Below are 15,962 nucleotides of genomic sequence, written 5' to 3' on the forward strand. Positions count from 1 at the left end.
TGGGTCCCTTAATCCAGTTCTCTGGATAGCTCGACCACAGTACCACTGTTAAAATGGACTGCTTGGTCCTCGCACAGACCATCACACTTTCCTTTTTTCCAATCAAGGATTTGACATGAACAACCCCCGGTAGGAGGTGCAACTGCCACCGTGAGGCACAGGACTTGGTGGCTGGTTGGTTAGGGCAATGGACTACACTATTGAGTTGGAACCCCATCCGTGACACACAACATTGCTTCTTTTCTCCCTTGCATGGGCGACATGAAAGTAAAAAGCCTGAAATAAAGCAGAACATGTGATAGCTTGCTCAAAGAACTCAAAACATGGCAGTGGTGGGATTTGAACCCACGCCTCCTTAGAGACTGGAGCCTAAATCCAGCGCCTTAGACCGCTCGGCCACACTACCCAGCTCTGAAGAATTTTCACACTTTCTCGTCAGTTACCTAGAGCGTCTGCACTCCTTGTATTTAGTCTTCTTTTTCATTTTCTTCTTTAAATCTTTATGTATCTCATGTTGCTCTTGCGTCCTTCATCTTTTTTTGATTCTCTTTTTAAAAATCTTAATTTATCTGATGTTGCTCTCTTCTTCCATCGTATAAACTTAGAATTAGTTTCTGCTTTTATGTCTGAAGCAGATTGAATTAGAAAAACACGGCAGATAATTGCAATAACAGACGTGGGAATTAGGTTAAAGGCTGGATTCCCTTTATTTGTCCGGTGTCCTTGGTGGCCTTTTTGAAATTACATTACAGTTTTCTGTTGCGAAAAAGTTGCAGAGGTGGACTTTGAACCGACACCTCCAAAAGACTGGGTCCTTAAATCCAGTTCTCTGGACAGCTCGACCACAGTACCCACTGTTAAATGGACTGCTTGGTCGTCGCACAGACCATCACAACTTTCCTTTTTTCCAATCAAGGATTTGACATGAACAACCACCGGTAGGAGGTGCAACTGCCACCGTGAGAGCACAGGACTTGGTGGCTGGTTGGTTAGGGCAATGGACTACACTATTGAGTTGGAACCCCATCCGTGACACACAACATTGCTTCTTTTCTCCCTTGCATGGGCGACATGAAAGTAAAACCGAAATAAAGCAGAACATGTGATAGCTTGCTCAAAGAAACTCAAAAAGAATGGCAGTGGTGGGATTTGAACCCACGCCTCCTTAGAGACTGGAGCCTAAATCCAGCGCCTTAGACCGCTCGGCCACACTACCCAGATCTGGAAAGATTTTCACACTTTCTCGTCAGTTACCTAGAGCGTCTGCACTCCCTTGTATTAAGTCTTCTTTTTCATTTTCTTCTTTAAAATCTTTATGTATCTCATGTTGCTCTTGCGTCCTTCATCTTTTTTTGATTCTCTTTTTAAAAATCTTAATTTATCTGATGTTTCTCTTTCTTCCATCATCGTATAAACTTAGAATTAGTTTCTTCTGCTTTATGTCTGAAGCAGATTGAATTAGAAAAACACAGCAGATAATTGCAATAACAGACGTGGGAATTAGCTGGTAAAGGCAGGAGATTCCTTTATTTGTCCTGTTGTCCTCTTGGTGGCCCTTTTTTGAAATACATACAGGTTTCTGTGGCGAAAAAGTTGCAGAGGTGGACTTTGTTGAACCGACACCTCCAAAAGACTGGGCCTTTAATCCAGTTCTCTGGATAGCTCGACCACAGTACCCATGTTATAAATGGACTGCTTGGTCGTCGCACAGACCATCACCAACTTTCCTTTTTTTTCAATCAAGGATTTGACATGAACACCACCGGTAGGAGGTGCAACTGCCACCGTGAAGGCACAGGACTTGGTGGCTGGTTGGTTAGGGCAATGGACTCCAGTCAACACTATTGAGTTGGAACCGCCATCCGGGTACACACAACATTGCTTCTTTTCTCCCTTGCATGGGGCGACATGAAAGTAAAATCCCTGAAAATAAGCAGAACATGTGATAGCTTGCTCAAAGAAACTCAAATAAGATGGCAGTGGTGGGATTTGAACCCCCCCTCCTTAGAGACTGGAGCCTAAATCCAGCGCCTTAGACCGCTCGGCCACACTACCCAGATCTGGAAAGATTTTCACACTTTCTCGTCAGTTACCTAGAGCGTCTGCACTCCCTTGTATTATAGTCTTCTTTTTCATTTCTTCTTTAAAATCTTTATGTATCTCATGTTGCTCTTGCGTCCTTCATCTTTTTTTGATTCTCTTTTTAAAAATCTTAATTTATCTGATGTTGCTCTTTCTTCCATCGTATAAACTTAGAATTAGTTTCTGCTTTTATGTCTGAAGCAGATTGAATTAGAAAAACACAGCAGATAATTGCAATAACAGACGTGGGAATTAGGGTAAAGGCAGGATTCCCTTTATTTGTCCGGTGTCCTTGGTGGCCTTTTGAAATTACATTACAGTTTTCTGTTGCGAAAAAGTTGCAGAGGTGGACTTTGAACCGACACCTCCAAAAGACTGGGTCCTTTAATCCAGTTCTCTGGATAGCTCCGACCACAGTACCCACTGTTAAAATGGACTGCTTGGTCGTCGCACAGACCATCACAACTTTCCTTTTTTCAATCAAGGATTTGACATGAACAACCACCGGTAGGAGGTGCAACTGCCACCGTGAGAGCACAGGACTTGGTGGCTGGTTGGTTAGGGCAATGGACTACACTATTGAGTTGGAACCCCATCCGTGACACACAACATTGCTTCTTTTCTCCCTTGCATGGGCGACATGAAAGTAAAAAGCCTGAAATAAAGCAGAACATGTGATAGCTTGCTCAAAGAAACTCAAAAACAATGGCAGTGGTGGGATTTGAACCCACGCCTCCTTAGAGACTGGAGCCTAAATCCAGCGCCTTAGACCCTTCGGCCACACTACCCAGATCTGGAAAGATTTTCACACTTCTCGTCAGTTACACTAGAGCGTCTGCACTCCCTTGTATTATAGTCTTCTTTTTCATTTTCTTCTTTAAAATCTTTATGTATCTCATGTTGCTCTTGCGTCTTCATCTTTTTTTGATTCTCTTTTAAAAATCTTAATTTATCTGATGTTGCTCTTTCTTCCATCGTATAAACTTAGAATTAGTTTCTGCTTTTATGTCTGAAGCAGATTGAATTAGAAAAACACAGCAGATAATTGCAATAACAGACGTGGGAATTAGGGTAAAGGCAGGATTCCCTTTATTTGTCCGGTGTCCTTGGTGGCCTTTTTGAAATTACATTACAGTTTTCTGTTGCGAAAAAGTTGCAGAGGGGGACTTTGAACCGACACCTCCAAAAGACTGGGTCCTTTAATCCAGTTCTCTGGATAGGCTCGACCACAGTACCCACTGTTAAAATGGACTGCTTGGTCGTCGCACAGACCATCACAACTTTCCTTTTTTCCAATCAAGGATTTGACATGAACAACCACCGGTAGGAGGTGCAACTGCCACCGTGAGAGCACAGGACTTGGTGGCTGTTGGTTAGGGCAATGGACTACACTATTGAGTTGGAACCCCATCCGTGACACACAACATTGCTTCTTTTCATCCCTTGCATGTGCGGACATATGAAAGCTAACAAGCCTGAAATAAAGCCATAGACATGTGATAGCTTGCTCAAGAAACTCAAAACTAATGGCAGTGGTGGGATGTTTTGAACCCACGGCCTCCTTAGAGACTGGAGCCTAATCGAGCCCTTAGACCGGCTCAGGCCACCATACCCAGATCTGAAAAATTTTCACGCTCTCTTCGTTCAGCTACCTATAGAGCGTCTGCACATCACCTTTGTATTATAGTCTTCTTTTTCATTTTCTTCTTTTAAAATCTTTATGTATCTCATGTTGGCTCTTGCCGTCCTTCATCTTTTTTTGATTATCTTTTTAAAACTCTTAATTATCTGATGTTCTCTTTTCTTCCATCGTATAAAGCTAGAATTCGTTTCTGCTTTCTATGTCTGAAGCAGATTGAATTAGAAAAACACAGCAGATAATTGCAATAAAAGACGTGGGAATTAGGGTTATAAGGCAGGATTCCATTTATTTGTCCTGGTGTCTTGGTGGACTTTTGAAAACATTTACGTTTTCGTGGAAAAAAGTTTGCAGAGGTGGGACTTTGAACGACACCTACAAAAGACGGGTCATTTAATCAAGTTCTCTGGATAGCTCGAACACAGACACTGTAAAATGGATTGCTGGTCGTGCACAGACACACAACTTTTCCTTTTTCCAATCAAGGATTTGACATGACACCAAGGTAGGAGGTGCAATGCCACCGTGAGGAGCACAGGACTTGGTGGCTGTTTGGTTAGGGCAATGGACTACACTATTGAGTTGGAACCCCATCCGTGACACCACAACATTGCTTCTTTTCTCCCTTGCATGGGCGACATGAAGTAAAAGCCTGAAATAAAGCAGAACATGTGATAGCTGCTCAAAGAAACCAAAAACAATGGCAGTGGTGGATTTGAACCCACACCTCCTTAGAGACTGGAGCCTAAATCCAGCGCCTTAGACCGCTCGGCCACACTACCCAGATCTGGAAAGATTTCACACTTTCTCGTCAGTTACCTAGAGCGTCTGCACTCCCTTGTATTATAGTCTTCTTTTTCATTTTCTTCTTTAAAATCTTTATGTATCTCATGTTGGTCTTGCGTCCTTCATCTTTTTTTGATTCTCTTTTAAAAATCTTAATTTATCTGATGTTGCTCTTTCTTCCATCGTATAAACTTAGAATTAGTTTCTGCTTTTATGTCTGAAGCAGATTGAATTAGAAAACACAGCAGATAATTGCAATAACAGACGTGGGAAATTAGGGTAAAGGCAGGATTCCCTTTATTTGTCCGGTGTCCTTGGTGGCCTTTTTGAAATTACATTACAGTTTTCTGTTGCGAAAAAGTTGCAGAGGTGGACTTTGAACCGACACCTCCAAAAGACTGGGTCCTTTAATCCAGTTCTCTGGATAGCTCGACCACAGTACCCACTGTTAAAATGGACTGCTTGGTCGTCGCACAGACCATCACAACTTTCCTTTTTTCCAATCAAGGATTTGACATGAACAACCACCGTAGGAGGTGCAACTGCCACCGTGAGAGCACAGGACTTGGTGGCTGGTTGGTTAGGGCAATGGACTACAGTCACACTATTGAGTTGGAACCCCATCCGGGACACACAACATTGCTTCTTTTCTCCCTTGCATGGGCGACATGAAAGTAAAAAGCCTGAAATAAAGCAGAACATGTATAGCTTGCTCAAAGAAACTCAAAAAGATGGCAGTGGTGGGATTTGAACCCACGCCTCCTTAGAGACTGGAGCCTAAATCCAGCAGCCTTAGACCGCTGGCCACACTACCCAGATCTGGAAAGATTTTCACACTTTCTCGTCAGTTACCTAGAGCGTCTGCACTCCCTTGTATTATAGTCTTCTTTTTCATTTTCTTCTTTAAAATCTTTATGTATCTCATGTTGGTCTTGCGTCCTTCATCTTTTTTGATTCTCTTTTTAAAAATCTTAATTTATCTGATGTTGCTCTTTCTTCCATCGTATAAACTTAGAATTAGTTTCTGCTTTTATGTCTGAAGCAGATTGAATTAGAAAAACACAGCAGATAATTGCAATAACAGACGTGGGAATTAGGGTAAAGGCAGGATTCCCTTTATTTGTCCGGTGTCCTTGGTGGCCTTTTTGAAATTACATTACAGTTTTCTGTTGCGAAAAAGTTGCAGAGGTGGACTTTGAAACCGACACCTCCAAAAGACTGGGTCCTTTAATCCAGTTCTCTGGATAGCTCGACCACAGTACCCACTGTTAAAATGGACTGCTTGGTCGTCGCACAGACCATCACAACTTTCCTTTTTTCCAATCAAGGATTTGACATGAACAACCACCGGTAGGAGGTGCAACTGCCACCGTGAGAGCACAGGACTTGGTGGCTGGTTGGTTAGGGCAATGGACTACACTATTGAGTTGGAACCCCATCCGTGACACACAACATTGCTTCTTTTCTCCCTTGCATGGGCGACATGAAAGTAAAAAGCCTGAAATAAAGCAGAACATGTGATAGCTTGCTCAAAGAACTCAAAAACAATGGCAGTGGTGGGATTTGAACCCACGCCTCCTTAGAGACTGGAGCCTAAATCCAGCGCCTTAGACCGCTCGGCCACACTACCCAGATCTGAAAGATTTCACACTTTCTCGTCAGTTACCTAGAGCGTCTGCACTCCCTTGTATTATAGTCTTCTTTTTCATTTTCTTCTTTAAAATCTTTATGTATCTCATGTTGGCTCTTGCGTCCTTCATCTTTTTTTGATTCTCTTTTTAAAAATCTTAATTTATCTGATGTTGCTCTTTCTTCCATCAGTATAAACTTAGAATTAGTTTCTGCTTTTATGTCTGAAGCAGATTGAATTAGAAAAACACAGCAGATAATTGCAATAACAGACGTGGGAATTAGGGTAAAGGCAGGATTCCCTTTATTTGTCCGGTGTCCTTGGTGGCCTTTTTGAAATTACATTACAGTTTTCTGTTGCGAAAAAGTTGCAGAGGTGGACTTTGAACCGACACCTCCAAAAGACTGGGTCCTTTAATCCAGTTCTCTGGATAGCTCGACCACAGTACCCACTGTTAAAATGGACTGCTTGGTCGTCGCACAGACCATCACAACTTTCCTTTTTTCCAATCAAGGATTTGACATGAACAACCACCGGTAGGAGGTGCAACTGCCACCGTGAGAGCACAGGACTTGGTGGCTGGTTGGTTAGGGCAATGGACTACACTATTGAGTTGGAACCCCATCCGTGACACACAACATTGCTTCTTTTCTCCCTTGCATGGGCGACATGAAAGTAAAAAGCCTGAAATAAAGCAGAACATGTGATAGCTTGCTCAAAGAAACTCAAAAACAATGGCAGTGGTGGGATTTGAACCCACGCCTCCTTAGAGACTGGAGCCTAAATCCAGCGCCTTAGACCGCTCGGCCACACTACCCAGATCTGGAAAGATTTTCACACTTTCTCGTCAGTTACCTAGAGCGTCTGCACTCCCTTGTATTATAGTCTTCTTTTTCATTTTCTTCTTTAAAATCTTTATGTATCTCATGTTGGCTCTTGCGTCCTTCATCTTTTTTTGATTCTCTTTTTAAAAATCTTAATTTATCTGATGTTGCTCTTTCTTCCATCGTATAAACTTAGAATTAGTTTCTGCTTTTATGTCTGAAGCAGATTGAATTAGAAAAACACAGCAGATAATTGCAATAACAGACGTGGGAATTAGGGTAAAGGCAGGATTCCCTTTATTTGTCCGGTGTCCTTGGTGGCCTTTTTGAAATTACATTACAGTTTTCTGTTGCGAAAAAGTTGCAGAGGTGGACTTTGAAACGACACCTCCAAAAGACTGGGTCCTTTAATCCAGTTCTCTGGATAGCTCGACCACAGTACCCACTGTTAAAATGGACTGCTTGGTCGTCGCACAGACCATCACAACTTTCCTTTTTTCCAATCAAGGATTTGACATGAACAACCACCGGTAGGAGGTGCAACTGCCACCGTGAGAGCACAGGACTTGGTGGCTGGTTGGTTAGGGCAATGGACTACACTATTGAGTTGGAACCCCATCCGTGACACACAACATTGCTTCTTTTCTCCCTTGCATGGGCGACATGAAAGTAAAAAGCCTGAAATAAAGCAGAACATGTGATAGCTTGCTCAAAGAAACTCAAAAACAATGGCAGTGGTGGGATTTGAACCCACGCCTCCTTAGAGACTGGAGCCTAAATCCAGCGCCTTAGACCGCTCGGCCACACTACCCAGATCTGGAAAGATTTTCACACTTTCTCGTCAGTTACCTAGAGCGTCTGCACTCCCTTGTATTATAGTCTTCTTTTTCATTTTCTTCTTTAAAATCTTTATGTATCTCATGTTGCTCTTGCGTCCTTCATCTTTTTTTGATTCTCTTTTTAAAAATCTTAATTTATCTGATGTTGCTCTTTCTTCCATCGTATAAACTTAGAATTAGTTTCTGCTTTTATGTCTGAAGCAGATTGAATTAGAAAAACACAGCAGATAATTGCAATAACAGACGTGGGAATTAGGGTAAAGGCAGGATTCCCTTTATTTGTCCGGTGTCCTTGGTGGCCTTTTTGAAATTACATTACAGTTTTCTGTTGCGAAAAAGTTGCAGAGGTGGACTTTGAACCGACACCTCCAAAAGACTGGGTCCTTTAATCCAGTTCTCTGGATAGCTCGACCACAGTACCCACTGTTAAAATGGACTGCTTGGTCGTCGCACAGACCATCACAACTTTCCTTTTTTCCAATCAAGGATTTGACATGAACAACCACCGGTAGGAGGTGCAACTGCCACCGTGAGAGCACAGGACTTGGTGGCTGGTTGGTTAGGGCAATGGACTACACTATTGAGTTGGAACCCCATCCGTGACACACAACATTGCTTCTTTTCTCCCTTGCATGGGCGACATGAAAGTAAAAAGCCTGAAATAAAGCAGAACATGTGATAGCTTGCTCAAAGAAACTCAAAAACAATGGCAGTGGTGGGATTTGAACCCACGCCTCCTTAGAGACTGGAGCCTAAATCCAGCGCCTTAGACCGCTCGGCCACACTACCCAGATCTGGAAAGATTTTCACACTTTCTCGTCAGTTACCTAGAGCGTCTGCACTCCCTTGTATTATAGTCTTCTTTTTCATTTTCTTCTTTAAAATCTTTATGTATCTCATGTTGGTCTTGCGTCCTTCATCTTTTTTTGATTCTCTTTTTAAAAATCTTAATTTATCTGATGTTGCTCTTTCTTCCATCGTATAAACTTAGAATTAGTTTCTGCTTTTATGTCTGAAGCAGATTGAATTAGAAAAACACAGCAGATAATTGCAATAACAGACGTGGGAATTAGGGTAAAGGCAGGATTCCCTTTATTTGTCCGGTGTCCTTGGTGGCCTTTTTGAAATTACATTACAGTTTTCTGTTGCGAAAAAGTTGCAGAGGTGGACTTTGAACCGACACCTCCAAAAGACTGGGTCCTTTAATCCAGTTCTCTGGATAGCTCGACCACAGTACCCACTGTTAAAATGGACTGCTTGGTCGTCGCACAGACCATCACAACTTTCCTTTTTTCCAATCAAGGATTTGACATGAACAACCACCGGTAGGAGGTGCAACTGCCACCGTGAGAGCACAGGACTTGGTGGCTGGTTGGTTAGGGCAATGGACTACACTATTGAGTTGGAACCCCATCCGTGACACACAACATTGCTTCTTTTCTCCCTTGCATGGGCGACATGAAAGTAAAAAGCCTGAAATAAAGCAGAACATGTGATAGCTTGCTCAAAGAAACTCAAAAACAATGGCAGTGGTGGGATTTGAACCCACGCCTCCTTAGAGACTGGAGCCTAAATCCAGCGCCTTAGACCGCTCGGCCACACTACCCAGATCTGGAAAGATTTTCACACTTTCTCGTCAGTTACCTAGAGCGTCTGCACTCCCTTGTATTATAGTCTTCTTTTTCATTTTCTTCTTTAAAATCTTTATGTATCTCATGTTGGTCTTGCGTCCTTCATCTTTTTTTGATTCTCTTTTTAAAAATCTTAATTTATCTGATGTTGCTCTTTCTTCCATCGTATAAACTTAGAATTAGTTTCTGCTTTTATGTCTGAAGCAGATTGAATTAGAAAAACACAGCAGATAATTGCAATAACAGACGTGGGAATTAGGGTAAAGGCAGGATTCCCTTTATTTGTCCGGTGTCCTTGGTGGCCTTTTTGAAATTACATTACAGTTTTCTGTTGCGAAAAAGTTGCAGAGGTGGACTTTGAACCGACACCTCCAAAAGACTGGGTCCTTTAATCCAGTTCTCTGGATAGCTCGACCACAGTACCCACTGTTAAAATGGACTGCTTGGTCGTCGCACAGACCATCACAACTTTCCTTTTTTCCAATCAAGGATTTGACATGAACAACCACCGGTAGGAGGTGCAACTGCCACCGTGAGAGCACAGGACTTGGTGGCTGGTTGGTTAGGGCAATGGACTACACTATTGAGTTGGAACCCCATCCGTGACACACAACATTGCTTCTTTTCTCCCTTGCATGGGCGACATGAAAGTAAAAAGCCTGAAATAAAGCAGAACATGTGATAGCTTGCTCAAAGAAACTCAAAAACAATGGCAGTGGTGGGATTTGAACCCACGCCTCCTTAGAGACTGGAGCCTAAATCCAGCGCCTTAGACCGCTCGGCCACACTACCCAGATCTGGAAAGATTTTCACACTTTCTCGTCAGTTACCTAGAGCGTCTGCACTCCCTTGTATTATAGTCTTCTTTTTCATTTTCTTCTTTAAAATCTTTATGTATCTCATGTTGGTCTTGCGTCCTTCATCTTTTTTTGATTCTCTTTTTAAAAATCTTAATTTATCTGATGTTGCTCTTTCTTCCATCGTATAAACTTAGAATTAGTTTCTGCTTTTATGTCTGAAGCAGATTGAATTAGAAAAACACAGCAGATAATTGCAATAACAGACGTGGGAATTAGGGTAAAGGCAGGATTCCCTTTATTTGTCCGGTGTCCTTGGTGGCCTTTTTGAAATTACATTACAGTTTTCTGTTGCGAAAAAGTTGCAGAGGTGGACTTTGAACCGACACCTCCAAAAGACTGGGTCCTTTAATCCAGTTCTCTGGATAGCTCGACCACAGTACCCACTGTTAAAATGGACTGCTTGGTCGTCGCACAGACCATCACAACTTTCCTTTTTTCCAATCAAGGATTTGACATGAACAACCACCGGTAGGAGGTGCAACTGCCACCGTGAGAGCACAGGACTTGGTGGCTGGTTGGTTAGGGCAATGGACTACACTATTGAGTTGGAACCCCATCCGTGACACACAACATTGCTTCTTTTCTCCCTTGCATGGGCGACATGAAAGTAAAAAGCCTGAAATAAAGCAGAACATGTGATAGCTTGCTCAAAGAAACTCAAAAACAATGGCAGTGGTGGGATTTGAACCCACGCCTCCTTAGAGACTGGAGCCTAAATCCAGCGCCTTAGACCGCTCGGCCACACTACCCAGATCTGGAAAGATTTTCACACTTTCTCGTCAGTTACCTAGAGCGTCTGCACTCCCTTGTATTATAGTCTTCTTTTTCATTTTCTTCTTTAAAATCTTTATGTATCTCATGTTGGTCTTGCGTCCTTCATCTTTTTTTGATTCTCTTTTTAAAAATCTTAATTTATCTGATGTTGCTCTTTCTTCCATCGTATAAACTTAGAATTAGTTTCTGCTTTTATGTCTGAAGCAGATTGAATTAGAAAAACACAGCAGATAATTGCAATAACAGACGTGGGAATTAGGGTAAAGGCAGGATTCCCTTTATTTGTCCGGTGTCCTTGGTGGCCTTTTTGAAATTACATTACAGTTTTCTGTTGCGAAAAAGTTGCAGAGGTGGACTTTGAACCGACACCTCCAAAAGACTGGGTCCTTTAATCCAGTTCTCTGGATAGCTCGACCACAGTACCCACTGTTAAAATGGACTGCTTGGTCGTCGCACAGACCATCACAACTTTCCTTTTTTCCAATCAAGGATTTGACATGAACAACCACCGGTAGGAGGTGCAACTGCCACCGTGAGAGCACAGGACTTGGTGGCTGGTTGGTTAGGGCAATGGACTACACTATTGAGTTGGAACCCCATCCGTGACACACAACATTGCTTCTTTTCTCCCTTGCATGGGCGACATGAAAGTAAAAAGCCTGAAATAAAGCAGAACATGTGATAGCTTGCTCAAAGAAACTCAAAAACAATGGCAGTGGTGGGATTTGAACCCACGCCTCCTTAGAGACTGGAGCCTAAATCCAGCGCCTTAGACCGCTCGGCCACACTACCCAGATCTGGAAAGATTTTCACACTTTCTCGTCAGTTACCTAGAGCGTCTGCACTCCCTTGTATTATAGTCTTCTTTTTCATTTTCTTCTTTAAAATCTTTATGTATCTCATGTTGGTCTTGCGTCCTTCATCTTTTTTTGATTCTCTTTTTAAAAATCTTAATTTATCTGATGTTGCTCTTTCTTCCATCGTATAAACTTAGAATTAGTTTCTGCTTTTATGTCTGAAGCAGATTGAATTAGAAAAACACAGCAGATAATTGCAATAACAGACGTGGGAATTAGGGTAAAGGCAGGATTCCCTTTATTTGTCCGGTGTCCTTGGTGGCCTTTTTGAAATTACATTACAGTTTTCTGTTGCGAAAAAGTTGCAGAGGTGGACTTTGAACCGACACCTCCAAAAGACTGGGTCCTTTAATCCAGTTCTCTGGATAGCTCGACCACAGTACCCACTGTTAAAATGGACTGCTTGGTCGTCGCACAGACCATCACAACTTTCCTTTTTTCCAATCAAGGATTTGACATGAACAACCACCGGTAGGAGGTGCAACTGCCACCGTGAGAGCACAGGACTTGGTGGCTGGTTGGTTAGGGCAATGGACTACACTATTGAGTTGGAACCCCATCCGTGACACACAACATTGCTTCTTTTCTCCCTTGCATGGGCGACATGAAAGTAAAAAGCCTGAAATAAAGCAGAACATGTGATAGCTTGCTCAAAGAAACTCAAAAACAATGGCAGTGGTGGGATTTGAACCCACGCCTCCTTAGAGACTGGAGCCTAAATCCAGCGCCTTAGACCGCTCGGCCACACTACCCAGATCTGGAAAGATTTTCACACTTTCTCGTCAGTTACCTAGAGCGTCTGCACTCCCTTGTATTATAGTCTTCTTTTTCATTTTCTTCTTTAAAATCTTTATGTATCTCATGTTGCTCTTGCGTCCTTCATCTTTTTTTGATTCTCTTTTTAAAAATCTTAATTTATCTGATGTTGCTCTTTCTTCCATCGTATAAACTTAGAATTAGTTTCTGCTTTTATGTCTGAAGCAGATTGAATTAGAAAAACACAGCAGATAATTGCAATAACAGACGTGGGAATTAGGGTAAAGGCAGGATTCCCTTTATTTGTCCGGTGTCCTTGGTGGCCTTTTTGAAATTACATTACAGTTTTCTGTTGCGAAAAAGTTGCAGAGGTGGACTTTGAACCGACACCTCCAAAAGACTGGGTCCTTTAATCCAGTTCTCTGGATAGCTCGACCACAGTACCCACTGTTAAAATGGACTGCTTGGTCGTCGCACAGACCATCACAACTTTCCTTTTTTCCAATCAAGGATTTGACATGAACAACCACCGGTAGGAGGTGCAACTGCCACCGTGAGAGCACAGGACTTGGTGGCTGGTTGGTTAGGGCAATGGACTACACTATTGAGTTGGAACCCCATCCGTGACACACAACATTGCTTCTTTTCTCCCTTGCATGGGCGACATGAAAGTAAAAAGCCTGAAATAAAGCAGAACATGTGATAGCTTGCTCAAAGAAACTCAAAAACAATGGCAGTGGTGGGATTTGAACCCACGCCTCCTTAGAGACTGGAGCCTAAATCCAGCGCCTTAGACCGCTCGGCCACACTACCCAGATCTGGAAAGATTTTCACACTTTCTCGTCAGTTACCTAGAGCGTCTGCACTCCCTTGTATTATAGTCTTCTTTTTCATTTTCTTCTTTAAAATCTTTATGTATCTCATGTTGCTCTTGCGTCCTTCATCTTTTTTTGATTCTCTTTTTAAAAATCTTAATTTATCTGATGTTGCTCTTTCTTCCATCGTATAAACTTAGAATTAGTTTCTGCTTTTATGTCTGAAGCAGATTGAATTAGAAAAACACAGCAGATAATTGCAATAACAGACGTGGGAATTAGGGTAAAGGCAGGATTCCCTTTATTTGTCCGGTGTCCTTGGTGGCCTTTTTGAAATTACATTACAGTTTTCTGTTGCGAAAAAGTTGCAGAGGTGGACTTTGAACCGACACCTCCAAAAGACTGGGTCCTTTAATCCAGTTCTCTGGATAGCTCGACCACAGTACCCACTGTTAAAATGGACTGCTTGGTCGTCGCACAGACCATCACAACTTTCCTTTTTTCCAATCAAGGATTTGACATGAACAACCACCGGTAGGAGGTGCAACTGCCACCGTGAGAGCACAGGACTTGGTGGCTGGTTGGTTAGGGCAATGGACTACACTATTGAGTTGGAACCCCATCCGTGACACACAACATTGCTTCTTTTCTCCCTTGCATGGGCGACATGAAAGTAAAAAGCCTGAAATAAAGCAGAACATGTGATAGCTTGCTCAAAGAAACTCAAAAACAATGGCAGTGGTGGGATTTGAACCCACGCCTCCTTAGAGACTGGAGCCTAAATCCAGCGCCTTAGACCGCTCGGCCACACTACCCAGATCTGGAAAGATTTTCACACTTTCTCGTCAGTTACCTAGAGCGTCTGCACTCCCTTGTATTATAGTCTTCTTTTTCATTTTCTTCTTTAAAATCTTTATGTATCTCATGTTGGTCTTGCGTCCTTCATCTTTTTTTGATTCTCTTTTTAAAAATCTTAATTTATCTGATGTTGCTCTTTCTTCCATCGTATAAACTTAGAATTAGTTTCTGCTTTTATGTCTGAAGCAGATTGAATTAGAAAAACACAGCAGATAATTGCAATAACAGACGTGGGAATTAGGGTAAAGGCAGGATTCCCTTTATTTGTCCGGTGTCCTTGGTGGCCTTTTTGAAATTACATTACAGTTTTCTGTTGCGAAAAAGTTGCAGAGGTGGACTTTGAACCGACACCTCCAAAAGACTGGGTCCTTTAATCCAGTTCTCTGGATAGCTCGACCACAGTACCCACTGTTAAAATGGACTGCTTGGTCGTCGCACAGACCATCACAACTTTCCTTTTTTCCAATCAAGGATTTGACATGAACAACCACCGGTAGGAGGTGCAACTGCCACCGTGAGAGCACAGGACTTGGTGGCTGGTTGGTTAGGGCAATGGACTACACTATTGAGTTGGAACCCCATCCGTGACACACAACATTGCTTCTTTTCTCCCTTGCATGGGCGACATGAAAGTAAAAAGCCTGAAATAAAGCAGAACATGTGATAGCTTGCTCAAAGAAACTCAAAAACAATGGCAGTGGTGGGATTTGAACCCACGCCTCCTTAGAGACTGGAGCCTAAATCCAGCGCCTTAGACCGCTCGGCCACACTACCCAGATCTGGAAAGATTTTCACACTTTCTCGTCAGTTACCTAGAGCGTCTGCACTCCCTTGTATTATAGTCTTCTTTTTCATTTTCTTCTTTAAAATCTTTATGTATCTCATGTTGCTCTTGCGTCCTTCATCTTTTTTTGATTCTCTTTTTAAAAATCTTAATTTATCTGATGTTGCTCTTTCTTCCATCGTATAAACTTAGAATTAGTTTCTGCTTTTATGTCTGAAGCAGATTGAATTAGAAAAACACAGCAGATAATTGCAATAACAGACGTGGGAATTAGGGTAAAGGCAGGATTCCCTTTATTTGTCCGGTGTCCTTGGTGGCCTTTTTGAAATTACATTACAGTTTTCTGTTGCGAAAAAGTTGCAGAGGTGGACTTTGAACCGACACCTCCAAAAGACTGGGTCCTTTAATCCAGTTCTCTGGATAGCTCGACCACAGTACCCACTGTTAAAATGGACTGCTTGGTCGTCGCACAGACCATCACAACTTTCCTTTTTTCCAATCAAGGATTTGACATGAACAACCACCGGTAGGAGGTGCAACTGCCACCGTGAGAGCACAGGACTTGGTGGCTGGTTGGTTAGGGCAATGGACTACACTATTGAGTTGGAACCCCATCCGTGACACACAACATTGCTTCTTTTCTCCCTTGCATGGGCGACATGAAAGTAAAAAGCCTGAAATAAAGCAGAACATGTGATAGCTTGCTCAAAGAAACTCAAAAACAATGGCAGTGGTGGGATTTGAACCCACGCCTCCTTAGAGACTGGAGCCTAAATCCAGCGCCTTAGACCGCTCGGCCACACTACCCAGATCTGGAAAGATTTTCA

The 15,962-nt window shown here is 42.5% G+C and overlaps 16 non-coding genes across 16 annotated transcripts; all 16 read right to left on the reverse strand.

The window, feature by feature from the left end:
- Window positions 1–324: 324 nt before the first annotated feature.
- Window positions 325–406, reverse strand: trnal-uag (transfer RNA leucine (anticodon UAG)). Its single transcript has one exon. It is a non-coding gene; the product is annotated as a tRNA-Leu (tRNA).
- Window positions 407–1,134: 728 nt separating this feature from the next.
- On the reverse strand, window positions 1,135–1,216 carry trnal-uag (transfer RNA leucine (anticodon UAG)). The gene has a single exon. It is a non-coding gene; the product is annotated as a tRNA-Leu (tRNA).
- Window positions 1,217–2,788: 1,572 nt separating this feature from the next.
- On the reverse strand, window positions 2,789–2,870 carry trnal-uag (transfer RNA leucine (anticodon UAG)). Its single transcript has one exon. It is a non-coding gene; the product is annotated as a tRNA-Leu (tRNA).
- Window positions 2,871–6,055: 3,185 nt separating this feature from the next.
- On the reverse strand, window positions 6,056–6,137 carry trnal-uag (transfer RNA leucine (anticodon UAG)). Its single transcript has one exon. It is a non-coding gene; the product is annotated as a tRNA-Leu (tRNA).
- Window positions 6,138–6,872: 735 nt separating this feature from the next.
- On the reverse strand, window positions 6,873–6,954 carry trnal-uag (transfer RNA leucine (anticodon UAG)). Its single transcript has one exon. It is a non-coding gene; the product is annotated as a tRNA-Leu (tRNA).
- Window positions 6,955–7,690: 736 nt separating this feature from the next.
- On the reverse strand, window positions 7,691–7,772 carry trnal-uag (transfer RNA leucine (anticodon UAG)). The gene has a single exon. It is a non-coding gene; the product is annotated as a tRNA-Leu (tRNA).
- Window positions 7,773–8,507: 735 nt separating this feature from the next.
- On the reverse strand, window positions 8,508–8,589 carry trnal-uag (transfer RNA leucine (anticodon UAG)). The gene has a single exon. It is a non-coding gene; the product is annotated as a tRNA-Leu (tRNA).
- Window positions 8,590–9,324: 735 nt separating this feature from the next.
- Window positions 9,325–9,406, reverse strand: trnal-uag (transfer RNA leucine (anticodon UAG)). The gene has a single exon. It is a non-coding gene; the product is annotated as a tRNA-Leu (tRNA).
- Window positions 9,407–10,141: 735 nt separating this feature from the next.
- On the reverse strand, window positions 10,142–10,223 carry trnal-uag (transfer RNA leucine (anticodon UAG)). Its single transcript has one exon. It is a non-coding gene; the product is annotated as a tRNA-Leu (tRNA).
- A 735-nt stretch (window positions 10,224–10,958) lies between these two features.
- Window positions 10,959–11,040, reverse strand: trnal-uag (transfer RNA leucine (anticodon UAG)). Its single transcript has one exon. It is a non-coding gene; the product is annotated as a tRNA-Leu (tRNA).
- Window positions 11,041–11,775: 735 nt separating this feature from the next.
- On the reverse strand, window positions 11,776–11,857 carry trnal-uag (transfer RNA leucine (anticodon UAG)). The gene has a single exon. It is a non-coding gene; the product is annotated as a tRNA-Leu (tRNA).
- Window positions 11,858–12,592: 735 nt separating this feature from the next.
- On the reverse strand, window positions 12,593–12,674 carry trnal-uag (transfer RNA leucine (anticodon UAG)). Its single transcript has one exon. It is a non-coding gene; the product is annotated as a tRNA-Leu (tRNA).
- A 735-nt stretch (window positions 12,675–13,409) lies between these two features.
- On the reverse strand, window positions 13,410–13,491 carry trnal-uag (transfer RNA leucine (anticodon UAG)). Its single transcript has one exon. It is a non-coding gene; the product is annotated as a tRNA-Leu (tRNA).
- Window positions 13,492–14,226: 735 nt separating this feature from the next.
- On the reverse strand, window positions 14,227–14,308 carry trnal-uag (transfer RNA leucine (anticodon UAG)). The gene has a single exon. It is a non-coding gene; the product is annotated as a tRNA-Leu (tRNA).
- A 735-nt stretch (window positions 14,309–15,043) lies between these two features.
- Window positions 15,044–15,125, reverse strand: trnal-uag (transfer RNA leucine (anticodon UAG)). The gene has a single exon. It is a non-coding gene; the product is annotated as a tRNA-Leu (tRNA).
- A 735-nt stretch (window positions 15,126–15,860) lies between these two features.
- On the reverse strand, window positions 15,861–15,942 carry trnal-uag (transfer RNA leucine (anticodon UAG)). Its single transcript has one exon. It is a non-coding gene; the product is annotated as a tRNA-Leu (tRNA).
- Window positions 15,943–15,962: the final 20 nt, after the last annotated feature.

Source organism: Oncorhynchus kisutch, unplaced genomic scaffold (assembly GCF_002021735.2).
Source record: "Oncorhynchus kisutch isolate 150728-3 unplaced genomic scaffold, Okis_V2 scaffold2024, whole genome shotgun sequence".
Lineage (NCBI taxonomy): Eukaryota > Metazoa > Chordata > Actinopteri > Salmoniformes > Salmonidae > Oncorhynchus > Oncorhynchus kisutch.